The sequence below is a fragment of the Scyliorhinus canicula genome, chromosome 5, assembly GCF_902713615.1.
Source record: "Scyliorhinus canicula chromosome 5, sScyCan1.1, whole genome shotgun sequence".
In the NCBI taxonomy this organism is placed as follows: Eukaryota; Metazoa; Chordata; class Chondrichthyes; order Carcharhiniformes; family Scyliorhinidae; genus Scyliorhinus; species Scyliorhinus canicula.
This window is the reverse complement of record NC_052150.1, coordinates 141,990,888-142,004,901: the sequence shown is the minus strand read 5'-3', so window position 1 is coordinate 142,004,901 and position 14,014 is coordinate 141,990,888.

Genomic DNA, 14,014 nt, shown 5'->3' with positions numbered 1-14,014 from the left:
CCCCCGCGACGATTCTCCGGCCCCCGATGGGCCAAAGTCCCACCGCTGACAGGCCAATCCCGCCAGCGGGATTGGCGGCACGATCGGACCCTGGGAGTGCCCTCACGGTGGCCTGGCCCGCGATCGGGGCCCACCGATCGGTGGGCGGGCCGATGCCATGGGGGCACTCTTTTTCTTCCTCCGCCGCCACGGCCTCCACAATGGCGGAGGCGGAAGAGACTCCCTCAACCGTGCATGCGCTGGTGGTGACGTCAGCGGCCGCTGACGCTCCGGCGCATGAGTGGACCGGCGAAGGCCTTTCGGCCAGCCCCGACGCGGGCGGCGTAGCGCCAAAGGCCGTTGGCACCAGTTTTGGCACCATCGGCGGAGCAGGAGCCACTCCGGCGCGGGCCTAGACCCTAAAGGTGCGGAGAATTGGAGAATTCCGCACCTTTGGGGAGACCCAACGCCGGAGTGGTTGGCGCCACTCCGCTACACCGGGACCCCCTGCCCCGCTGGGTAGGGGAGAATTTTGCCCCTCATTTCCCACCTGCAGCACATCCCCGCCCACGGGTTTCCCGGTGGTGTGGGGTGGTTCAGTGGGAAATCCCATTAACAAGCGGAGGGAATAGAGAATCCCGCCACCAGCGAATGGTGTGCTGCCGGGAAATATGCAGCTGGTGGACCGGAACATTCTGCCCTATGAATTTAAGTTAGGGATTCCAAACTTGATGAAATGCATCAAATTTAGAATGGAGAACAAATGTCAAAAATTCATGGAGATGCATTCCATGATCAGCGTATGCCAGTTTTGGCTAGAAGGATATTCGTCACTAATCCAGGAGCACAGGATATTTCTATGAGCAGTAAAGGTCAGAATATGATATAGACCTTTTTTTCATTAGAATCCATGATTCTCCTGTTTGGGAGACCCCGAATCAGGTTGCAGGATTAGACTCGAAGGTGCTCTCAAAAATCATCTCTAGATCCCTGATCACACCTGACCAGTCGGTCTGAATCTTGACACAAACCCATAGACAATGTATATAATTTCCCTCGACTACCTGGCACTTAAGGCACATTGGAGAAAAGGCAGGATCAAACCTGTGTCTAGGACTAGGCGCAATATGAGTACAGTTTGGGATCTTGAACCAGGTCTCCTTCATCTAATTTGCGAACCAAATTAATTTTTTCCCAATTAAGGGGCAATTAATAATAATAATAATAATAATAATCTTTATTAATGTCACAAATAGGCTTAACATTAACACTGCAATGAAGTTAATTTAGCGTGGCCAATCCACCTACCCTTTGGGTTGTGGGAGTGAGACCCACGCAGACACGGGGAGAACGTGCAAACTCCACACAGACAACGACCTAGGGCCGGGATCGGTCCTGGGTCCTTGGTGCCGTGAGGCAGCAGTGCTAACCATTGTACCACCGTGCCGCTGCAAACCAAATATTTACAGCCATAATCCCACATGTTACCCCATGGTTCCTCACAATCTTGATAGCTAAGCCCTTTTCCCATGCCTGCAGAGCATTCAGCGTGATGATGCAGGCCCTGGATCAACACATCATAGAACTTACTAATCAATTGTTTAAGCTCCACAGAAATCAGGATTTGTTCCTCTGGAGAAATTGAGGAATCAAGATGCAGGGAAGTCTTATTAAGGATAAAGAGTCTAAGCTGTAAATATTTAGTAAAGGTTTGCCTTGGGACGTCAAATTGCTGACATAGCTGCTCAAAAATGATAGCAAGGAGGCATTTTCGAACATACCTACCAACCAACAAATGCCTCTATCTCTCCAGGTATCAAATCCATGGTTGATAGGACTTGGTGGGACGTGTGGACTGCCATGGATAGAACAGAGAGCAGAAGGAAGGATCTTCCTTCTAGTTGGCAGACCAACCTCCACATTCAGAGTATTAATAATAATAGGATTGTCACACTTAGCAGAGCTTGCTGTAATGTCACCATAAAACAAAAAGGTTCGTGGAGGGAAATTGACTGCTCTGCTTCAATGTCAATCCAGATGGACCCCAGATCCAACCTAACCCCATCACTGAAGATTATTAGATGAGAGGCCAACTGGTATTGCTTAATATTCGGGAGACCCAAACCTGCCCCAGCACCTGGTAACTGGAGCTTGGCCAACTTAAGGCGAGCTCGCTTTTTGTTCCAAATAAATGTACCAATCATTCCATTAATTTCTTTAATGACCCTAACTGACAACAGAACAGGCAGCATTTGTAAAGAATGTAACAATCTGGGCAATATGTTCATTTTAAAAGGGTAATCCTCCCAAGACATGAAATCGAGAGTGCTGATCATCGAGCGAGATCCCATCTAATAGTCACAATCAGTTGGGGGAAGTTGACCCCACAGAATTGTCCAAAGGAAGTGGTAATGGAAACCTCAAAATATTTAAATCCCATAAGGAACCATTTCAATTGAAATTAGCAATGGGGGGGGGGGGGGGGGGGGGGGGGTAACCCCTCTCCCTACCGGCATAGCCTCTGACATGCTTGTAACCAGAAAAGGCACTAAAACTGTCCACCACTTCAACAAAAGCAGGAACCAAAACACCAGGATTCAAATAGCAGCACATCCTCTGTATAAAGTGTGAATGCTGCTTCATCCCATATTCCAACCTCGATATCAAGGGATCTGACCTAATGGTCTCTGCCGATAGCTTAATGGCCAACACAAACAGCAAGGGGGACAGAGGGCAATCTAGCCTAGTCCCTCTCTGAGGCCCAAAGTTTGATGACCTTAAATCGCTGGTGAGCACTGCTTCCACGGGTGTATCGTACAATAATTGAATCCACTTGATATAATTCTTGATATAACCATCTTGATATAAGTGATTATACTTCTTCTTATTGTTATTATTCTCCCTCAACCCAAAGCCTTGCAATGTAGAATCCAGATAATTCCACTCAACTCGGTCAAACATTTTCTCTGCATCTAAGGAAATAGCCAGCCATCCAATGCGCACTTCTGAAAAGCCTGGATCACATTTAGAAATCTTCTAATGTTATTACTCGAATATCTTCTCCTAAGCAACCCCAGTCTAGTCCTCTCACATGATCGTCGGAAGGATGTCTTCAAATCTTTTGGTCAGAACCTTAGATAATCGTTTCAAGTCAACATTCATAAGAGATATCGGCCTGTAGGAGGCACACTCCTCTGGGTCTTGCCTGCCATCAGAATCAAAGAAACATTAGCTTCATGTAAAGAGGGTGGCAACATCCCCGACTCAAAAGAGGGACAGTACATACCCACCCCGTGTCCAACAACAAATCCTTAAACTCCCTTTAAAACTCACACCCAAAGCCATCCAGTCCTGGTGCCTTACTGGCTGAAGCTTCCGATTGGTCTTTGACACCTCTTCCCTAGAAAGAGGAGCACTGAGTTATCGGTGTTGGCTTTCTGTGGTCTCTGGGAGCTTCAACGAAGAGAAGAAATATTCCATACCCATCAACTCACCACCAGAATGCCCAGATTTGTATAATCCCGCATAGAATTCCCTAAAATCCCTGTTTATCTCTTCTGCCTTTGTCACTCTTTGTTTCTCCTGCAAGTCGCACAGAGGGGATCAGCCGAGAGTCAGCCCTTTTCTTTGTCAAGCAGGCTCAATATTTGTTTAGTTTATTCCCTAACTCCCTACAACGCCTGCCTCACAAACTTTAAACTTTTCTCAACCTCCTTCAACAATTGCCTGTTGGGAGTCTTCTTATAACTCTCCTCTGCCTTTGCCAAGACAGCAGCCGGCTCTCCAGCAGCTTGCGCCTTTTATTAGCTGCATACAAAATAATCAGCTCCCTAATGTAAGCCTTACACGTCTCGCACAAAATGGAGAGGAAAAACTCAAACACTTTTTTACAATGTGTCGTAAATGATATACCTCTGATCAGGGAGGCATCAAATCCCCATGTTCTCGTTTGGGGAGAGGTGAGCCCTCAAGCAAACATTCCAAGAAAATTCCATGGTCCGAGATTAAAATGTTACCTATGGAGTATGAGGAGATCAGATGCCAGATCGTCCTTGGCACAATAAAATAGTCAATTCTAATATGACATTGATGCGGGGCTGAAAAAAAAGTGAAGTCCCTGCCCCTGGGGTGTGAAGTCCTCCAAACGTCCACATAACCCATCTCCTCACAGGCTGAGGCCAATGTGTGGTTCTTTGTAACCATTGGTAACCTTGGTAACATTGGTGTTCTTGGTAACCGGGAACTTATCTACCGGGGGTTCAGACTGCAATTAAAATCGTCAGCCACAATCAGGTTAGCTGAGGCCAACTCAGCAAATACTAAAAAAGCCCTAGTAATGATCTCTGGCGAATAATTTTGGGGTCCGTAAACATGCATCAATGAAACAATGCCTCCATGCATCGTGCATCTAATGATCACATACCTACTGTCCTTGTCCTGTGTGCAAGTTTCAACCCAAAACGGGACATTCTTCATAAAAAGGATTGCCATCCCACTACTGCTTGACGAAAAGGATGCAAAGAAAACCTGCCCCACTCACTCTCACTTCAATTTTAAATGCTCCCTATAATCCAAATGAGTTTCTTGTAGTAAAGCTATGTCAAACCTTTCCTTCTTAAGAAAGGAGATAATCCTTTTGATCGGGCGATGAATGCCCCTTACATTCCATAAGCAAATTTTAAGATCAGCCGCTGCCATTAATCCAGCCATAGAGAAGAATAAGACCATATTTCCACACACCATTACCCCTCTCCTCCAACCCACTTACATCAGAGGCACCAAAGTATCCCCAAACCATTCCTTTCATGGGTTGGAGACCGCTCTGTACCTAAGTAGGATAACGTCAACAACACAGAAACACCCCCAAAATAACTCAAAAGAAACCAATAAAAATCACCACCACAATTTATCTAAAGGGAACATTCAGTACTAAGACTGAGGACTGGTAGGATTAATCCAATGGCCTTATAATCAGGATACATTCTTCCAAAACAAGGAGAAGAAAATAAAGGCCAAAAAGGGAATGGGATTCCAATGCCAAATTTTAGACCCCGTGGAGACCTGTATCCATCAGTCGCCACTCTTCGGCTATGGCGCCACTCGGTTCTATCATGATTAACACTCGGATAATGGAAGAAAAACGGCTGATAATAAGCACTCTGCATATCTACCATGACTAAGATGTGATAATATGATAATACAATAATAGTAATACTAATACGAGCCATTAAACCATAAGGCCATAAGACATATGAGCAGAAGTAGACCACTCGGCCCATTTAATCTGCTCCTCCATTCAATGAGATCACGGCTGATCTGATAACGCTCAACTCCACTTTCCTGCCTTATCCCCAAAAACCTTGATTCTCTTGCTAATTAGAAATTTCTCTATCTCAGCCTTGAACATACTTAATGACCCAGCCTCTACAACTCTCTGCGGAGATGAATTCAACAAATTTATTGCCCTATTATTGTCTTATTTATTTTCTCAATGCAATAACCCTCCCTTTCCTCCCCATGCCTTCCACATCAGGCCATCTACCTTTTGTTCTTAAAGTTGCTACATCTTGTTGCAATTTCTTACAGCTACAGTTCAATATCTATAACACATTTCTCCTGTTCAGTTCTGACAAAGAGTCAAAAGGACTCAAACTGTTAAATCTGCTTCTCTCTCACTCCAGAAGCTACCAGACCTGCTGGGATTTTCCAACATTTTCTCTATTTGGCTTCTCCTTTGTTGTACTGTAGTGTCAATTTTTGTCTGACTGCACAGCCGTGAGGACTTTTACAATGCTTCCCTATGTTAAAGGTGCTATATAAACATACGTTTCGACCCGATTAAATTCCAACAGCTGCCTGCCTGTTATTCCATTAACCTCGCGGTGTCTTCTTCGAGTCTTTTACAAACTTTCTTTTTGTTTGCAAAATGTTTGGATTCAAGTCAACGACAAACTTTGCATTTTTTATTTCCTCTACTCAAGTCCAAATCATCTATAAAGATTGAACGGAACTAGCACTGGTCATACCACTTCCAACATCCATTTTCCTGTCATGAACTTAATGTGCGCGCTACTACATTTGTCCCATTGCCTGAATTTTTATGATATACTTCTTGTTAGGCATCTTACCAAATATCTTCTAAAAGTACATATTCGCTATATTTTCTACATTCCCTTTCTTTATCTGATTGGAAACTTCGCCAAAAGCAATGTTAAATTTGTCAAACATGCTTTGCTTTTCTGAATCCTTGCTGGCTGTTCTTATTAAACCTAACCTACGCATTAATAAATGCTTACTATGATTGATGCAAAAGAATCTATTGTGCAAAGATTGTGGCCTCAAGTTCAGGAGAAACAAAACTGAGAACAATAACCTGGTTCCTTCCAGACCATAAAAAGTTCTCAAAAGGACACACCGAGAGGTCTGGAATCCAGCATCAGGACTAGGATACTGTCTGGGGTGGCCAACTTTAGCAGCTGTCACAATGGCCTGGTTCAGACTTGTCAGGATCTTGCTTCACAATATGCTCTGATTCTTGAAAGACAAAAGGGTTTCGATGATGTTTTGTTCTATTTTTGTTTCATGGCCAATCCCTTCCTCTGACAAGAGTTGGACATAATAATGTCTTTGCAAATGACTTTTTGTTTTGATGAATGTATCATCTGTTAAAAAAATAAGAGAATTTCAAAATAATGAACGTGACTGCCGACAAAGAGCCATTCCGAGTTTGAACTGTGACTTCATTTTTGGCCTGTTCCAATGTTTCATTACCACTGTCCAGGAAATAAGAAGTCTTACAACACCAGGTTAAAGTCCAACAGGTTTGTTTCAAATCACTAGCTTTCAGAGCACTGCTCCTTCCTCAGGAAATAAGGGGTGGGATTCTCCGACCCCCCGCCGGCTCAGAGAGTCGCCGGGGGGGGGGGGGGGCATGAATCTCGCCCCTGTTGGCCTCCAAATTCTCTGACCCCACGAAGGTCGCTGTGGCGTGAATTGCGCCGCCCACCTTGGAGAATGGCGGGGACCAGCGCGACGCTATGGACCCCGTAGCTGCCCGAATTCACCCGTCTGGATGGTCCGGAGTCCCGCCGACGTGACTACGGGTCAAGTCGGCATAAATCGAACCACCTTATATAACGGCGTCAACCAGTGCTGATGGTTGACGCCGGACAGCGTGGAGGTAGGTCACGGCGTGGGGTGGCCGCAGGAGAAGTGATGGCGTGGCCGCAGTCAGTGTGGAGGGGGGTGGGTGTGGGGGAGGATGGTGGGGGGGGGGGGGGGGGGAGAGAGGGGGTGGAGGGGGGGAAAGGGGTGGTGGAGGGGGGGAGAGGGGGGTGGAGGGGGAGAGTGCGAGTGCCAGGGAGGGGGGAGAGTGCCGGGGTGAGGGGGCGAGTGCCGGGGAGGGGGGAGAGTGCCGGGGAGGGGGGCGAGTGCCGGGAGGGGGGAGGGTCCCGGGGTGAGGAGGCGAGTGCCGGGGAGGGGGGGCAAGTGCCGGGGTGAGGGGATGAGTGCCGGGGAGGGGGGAGAATGCCGGGGAGGGGGGGCGAGTGCTGGGGGGGGGGGGGGGGGAGAGTGGCGGGGTGAGGGGGCGAGTGCCGGGGATAGGGGGCGAGTGCCGGGCTGAGGGGGCGAGTGCCGGGGAGGGGAGAGAGTGCCGGGGAGGGGGAGAGTGCCAGGGAGGGGGGAGAGTGCCGGGGTGAGAGGAGAGGGCGAGGGAGGTCGCCTGCCTGGCCAGGTGCCAGCTTCCAACAGACGCGTCCATGCAGCCCATGGCCCCTGGCTGCGGGGTGGGTGGGGGTACGAGCATTGCTGACATGTCATCGTCCCCCCCCCCCACCCCCCGCCAACTCCCATACCCTGCAGGCCGTTATGTTTGCTGATCAGCCAGCGATGTGCAGCCGCACTTCTGCATGTTGCCCTGGGGGAGCTGGAGCAGGAGAGTGCCAGGGAGGCGACGGAGGCTTCCGCAGAGGAGCGTGCTGCAGAGGGGCAGGTGGCAGCCGCCCAGGCTGGAGGGCCGCCTGCCCGACAGGACGAGGAGGAGGAGCACGAGGAGGAGGACGGGGGGTGGAGGAGGAGGGGGAGGATGAGGTGATGGCGCCACGGCGATGGAGACGCCCAAGGAGGCCCTGTGTGTACTGACCCGACTCGTCGTACCAGGACCTCACGGACCAGGCATGCTGGAGGAGACTCCGGATGAGCCGGGAAACCGTGGCACACATCTTCCACCTGATGGCACACCTGGCACCACGTGGCACTGGGGGAGGACACCATCTCCCCGTGTCCGTCAAGGTTATGGTGGACCTGAACGTTTATGCCACGGGGTCATTCCAGGTGCCGAGTGGGGATCTGTCCGGCATCTCGCAGACATCGGTGCACCGGTGCATCCGGACAGTGACAGACACCCTATATGCCAGTTCCTACATCCGGTTCCCTATGGACCGGGCCAGCCAGGATGCCCGGGCAGCGGGCTTCGCTGCGGCGGCCGGGATTCCCATGGTCCAGGGCGCGATCGATGGGATGCATGTCGCCTTGCGGCCACCTGCAGATAACAGGGCCGTGTTCACCAATAGGAAGGGGACCTATTCCATGAACATCCAGGTGGTCTGCGATCACAACATGATGATCCTGCACGTCTGCGCCCAGTATCCGGGCAGTGTACATGACTCATACGTATTGGCGCAGTCTTACATCCCCGGCATGTTCGAGGGACGCACCCCCTCCCCGGCTGAGGAGCTGGTTGCTGGGCGACAGGGGTTACGCGTTATGATCGTGGCTGATGATGCCTGTACGGAGGAAACAGGGTGACGTGGAGAATGGCTACAACGATACCCATGCAGCCACTAGGGGTGTGATAGAGAGCTGCTTTGGGCTGCTAAAAATGCGTTTCAGGTGCCTGGACCACTCTGGAGGGGCCCTCCAGTACCTGCCAGATAGGGTCGGACGCATCATTGTGGTCTGCTGCGTGCTGCACAACATAGCCCAGCAGAGGGGTAATGTGCTGCAGGCAGAGGAGGGGGAAGTGGAGGAGCAGCAGGACGAGGCACAGACCTCCCCAGATGAGGAGGATGGGGGCAATGGTCAGGACAGACCAGCTGGACGTGGACGAGAGGCTACCCACCGTTACCGGCTGGGCCAGCGGGCATGGGACAGGCTGATAGCTGCCCGGTTCACTGACTAGGGTGAGCGTGGGAATCGCCGAGTATGGGCACAGACCGCACACCATGACACCAGCTGACCACCCTCACCCCCCCCACCCACCCACCACCAACACCCTCACCCCCCCACCCACCCACCACCAACACCTTCACCCCCCCCTCACCCACCCGCATGCACACCACCCATCCATTGCCCATCCACCTGCGGCACAACGGGCTGGGTTCACACGGTCGCCGGTGGAAGCGTGTCTATTGCAGGCCATGGAGGCTGATGACAACCCGCTCTGCGATGAGCTCTGGGCTCTACATCATTTGACAATGTCTGACCCATGGCCACAGGGCCACCCTCCACTTGGACCATCCCAGCATGCGGCTGTGACACTGCAGTGCACGGTCCCGTCCTCTGCCTGGGGGGATGGCGAGGGCAACCCGGGGGGGGGGGGGGGGGGGGGAGACTCACCTGGGGCTCAGGCGACTGAGATGGCGATCTGCCAGCCTGTCCTGCTCGTTGCCCACCAGATGCACCTGGAACGGAAGGTGGGGGGGTAGTCCGAGGTGTCGTGGTGTTCCGGGGCCTCCCTTACAGGTGGACCCGGAACGGGCCCCAGCACCTCCTCTCCCTCGGGGTGCCTGATGGCACCCGGGTCTCTACATGGGTCGGGGATGCGAACGGACCGACCATCCGGCGCCCCCCGACACTTGGCGATGCCAGTCCTGGAGGCCCGGCCTGGCATCGACAAGAGAAAAGCAAATTACTGCGGATGCTGGAATCTGAAACGAAAGGGAAAATGCTGGAGAATCTCAGCAAGTCTGGCAGCATCTGTCGGGAGAGAAAAGAGCTAACGTTTCGAGTCCGATGACTCTTTGTCAAAGCTAGTATCGACAAGGGTCTGCAAGTTTGCAGCCATGGAGCACAGGGTGTCTGCCATCCCTGTCTGTGTCTGGGCGACGCCGGCCAGCACCTGGGCAATGGCGCCGATGCCCCTAGCAATGGCCTGCTGAGACTGGGCCACTGCCTGCTGAGACTGGGCCACTGCCTGCTGAGACTGGGCCACTGCCTGCTGAGACTGGGCCACTGCCTGCTGAGACTGGGCCACTGCCTGCTGAGACTGGGCCACTGCCTGCAGAGACTGGGCCACTGCCTGCTGAGACTGGGCCACTGCCTGCTGTGACTGGGACACGGCGTGGAGCGCCTCTGCCATCTGCCGCTGGCTCTGGCTCATGGCTGCCTGTGAGAGGGCAGCCATGTCCTGGGCCACAGACGCCGCCTGCACAGAAAGCCCCAGGCCTTGCATACTGCTCCCCATGCCTGACACCGTCACCCCCATTGCCTCCACCGTGAACGCCACCCGTGCGGTGTCAGCCTGGGTGCAATGCATGACTGGCACCACTCCCAGCTCCTGGACGTGGGTGCACTCGTCCACCTGCGTCTGCAGCCGCCGCAAGCCAGCCGTCACCCCCTTTGATCGGCCCTGGTTTCGTGACTGCATTGGGTTTATGGGTGGGTGTGGGAACTCCAGGAACCCGGGACCCCTCTGGGCGGCAGATGGTTGCTGGGGCCGGCCTGCCCTCCGACTGCCCGGCCCCTCGGCTGCTCCTACCTCCACCTGCTGTACCGGTACGGCTGTGTTGTGCGCACCAGTGAGTGTACCAGAAGCCTCATCACTAAAGTGCCCAACTGAGGTGAGTGTCTCTGCGATGGTAGAGGGTGTTGGAGATAACAGTGGCGTTGTGTCGTGATCATCGTCCGACCCAGAATCCATGGTCCCCTGGGTGGCAGTTCCTGTCCACCCGTCCCCTGTGTGTCGGTGTCCAGGGTAGGGGTGTCCTGGGTAGGGCTGTCCAGGGTAGGGGTGTCCTGGGTAGGGCTGTCCTGGGTAGGGCTGTCCTGGGTAGGGCTATCCAGGGTAGGGGTGTCCTGGGTAGGGCTATCCAGGGTAGGGGTGTCCTGGGTAGGGCTATCCAGGGTAGGGGTGTCCTGGGTAGGGCTATCCAGGGTAGGGGTGTCCTGGGTAGGGCTATCCAGGGTAGGGGTGTCCTGGGTAGGGCTATCCAGGGTAGGGGTGTCCTGGGTAGGGGTGTCCTGGCTCGGCTGCGACGGGAGCATGTGGCTGCCCCCCTCGTCGCTGGGTGTCGCACGCCTGCGTCGCCGCACCCGCACGAGAAGGGGGCATCGTCTCCGTGTTGCTCCGGGCTTGTCCCTGTCTCGTGGCCACCCTGGGGCGTCCTGGGGGCGTCGCATGCCAGAGGGGCCGGGTCTCTACCTGTCTTCTTGCTGCGCTGGGGAGTCCTGGGGGGGGTCGGCATCAGCGGGGATGGGTGCCTCGACGTTTGGTCTTACACCGAAGGGCCTGTTCTGTGCTGTATTTTTCTATGTTCTATGTTCTAATACACAATACAACATGCATGGTTAGACACACAGGCGGTGATCGGGGATATGGGGGAGGGGGGATATGGGGGAGGGGGGATATGGGGGAAGGGGGATATGGGGAAGGGGGATATGGGGAGGGGGGATATGGGTGAAGGGGAATATGGGGGAGGGGGGATATGGGGGTAAGGGATATGGGGGTAGGGGGAAGGGGAATGGGCGTGGGGGGTCTCACATTGCGGTGCGCCCCCGACCTCTGCGTTGGCAACCTCCAGGTCCTCGATCCGCCTGCCAGTTCCAGGACCCTCTCCTCATGAACAGTGGTCTTTCATCAGCTGGGCCCCCTCCTGTCCTCTCACGCTCCCTGTTGTTGTGTGCGCGCTTCTCCTCTGGGGGGCGGGCAGGTGGGTGGCAGGGATAAAGGGCAAGAGTGTTAGGCAGGGATATACATGCAGGCCAGCGGTTGTGCGTATATTGGCAGAGGTGCGAGAAAATTAGGGTTAGGGTTCGTTGCACCTGGGGGTGTGCCGCACATCGCCGGGTGGGGGGGGGGGGTTACTCACGCTGGCTGCCCTGACAAGGTCAATCACCTTCCTGTGGTACTGGGCACCTTTACTTGGTGTCACAGCCACAGCACTGACGGCCTCTGCCTCCTCCTCCACAGGCACCGGCTGAGGCGTGGGGCAACCCTGCGGCTGTGTCCGGGGTACAGGGCCTCCCTCTTCTGCTCTACTGTGTCGAGGAGCGCGCGACGGGTGGCCATCTTGTCGGGTCTCCGGGGGGTGGGGGAGGGCTTTTGTACTGTGATGCCGTGTGTCCGCGGCGGGCGACGCCGGGTGGCACCGATCGCGCTGATTACGGGAGAATCCCGCCCAAGATGTTGCTTAAAATGCACAAATGAGAGAATATACGATTTTGGCCAAGAATGAAAATCTGAGGGTAAAATATTTACTGATGTCATTTAGTCATGTTTATATGCTGACTTTAATTATTAACTTAATAACATTTTAATTTGTATTTTCATTGGTGCCAATTAGTGTGGGCCCACCATGAGAGGGTGTGTATTAATTTCATACTTTAGATTCACAATGACTGCAGTGTAACTGAAATCAGTACAAACCAAACTAATTTTCATCTCTTTAGTGCAAGCAAAGAGCTGACTATTATGCCTGCTCTTTCACTGACATTAAAATTGAAACGACATCTGAATACCAGTGCGTTAAGCACCATCCATTATCTCTCACCAGAGGGCAATTTGGGAACAACAATATATTTTAGGTTTACTGTTCCTCTGTCCGTCTAACTAAAGGTAGAATTTTCCGTTCTAGAGTCTAAGTCTAATGATGGGGTGAATTTCGGCATGATTCCTATTGGGTGGCAACTGCCTCTTGCTGCTCAGGCCCTTGCTCGTCCTGGCTCTTGCCAACTTGTGATGTGCCCTCCTTCTCCTCATCTGGATGGGAGCTATTACCAAGGTAGAATTGCCTGCACCCTGCATCATTGCAGTCTCAGTGGATCCGTGAATTAACTGAAGTAATTACAAGATTCTCTCCATCCCAAATCCAACAGAGCAATGCTGAGCCGTTCACCTGGCCTCGGTATAAACATGGCATCCCCACCCCACCCTTTTCAGGTGAAGGATCTCCTGGGGAACCAGAGGTAGGACTCCCTCCTGCCATATATGAGAGCCATGGAGTCATTGGTCTTTGATGAGCGTGATGTGTGCCATGTGCAAGAAGCCTCTCGCAGAGACTTTTCCACTTGCCTCCACCATCTTTGAGAAGCAATAGAGACCATTGCCTTGCAGCATAGAAAGACGAACCACATGAACCTTTATCACAAGAACATAAGAACTAGGAGCAGAGTAGGCCATCTGACCCTTTGAGCCTGCTTCGCCATTCAATGAGATCAATGGGCAGCACGGTAGCACAAGTGGTAGCACTGTGGCTTCATAGTGCCAGGGTCCCAGGTTTGATTCCCCGCTGCGTCACTGCATGTGCGGAGTCTGCATGTTCTCCCTGTGTCTGCGTGGGTTTCCTCCGGGTGCTCCGGTACCTCCCACAGTCCAAAGACATGCAGGTTAGTGGATTGGCCATGATAAATTGCCCTTAGTGACCAAAAAAGGTTAAGAGGGGTTATTGGGTTACGGGGATAGGGTGGAAGTGAGGGCTTAAGTGGGTTGATTCAGACTCCATGGGCCGAATGGCCTCCTTCTGCACTGTATGTTCTATGTTCTATGACTGATCTTTTGTGGACTCAGTTCCACTTTCCCGCCCAGCCACCATAACCCTTAATTCCTTTATTCTTCAAAAACTATCTATCTTAAAACAAATAATGAAGGAGCCTCAACTGCTTCACTGGGCAGGGAATTCCATAGATTCACAACCCTTTGGGTGAACAAATTCCTCCTAAATTAAATCTACTTCCCTTTATTTTGAGGCTATGCCCCCTAGTTCTGCTTTCACCCGCCATTGGAAACAACCTGCCCGCATCTATCCTAACTATTCCC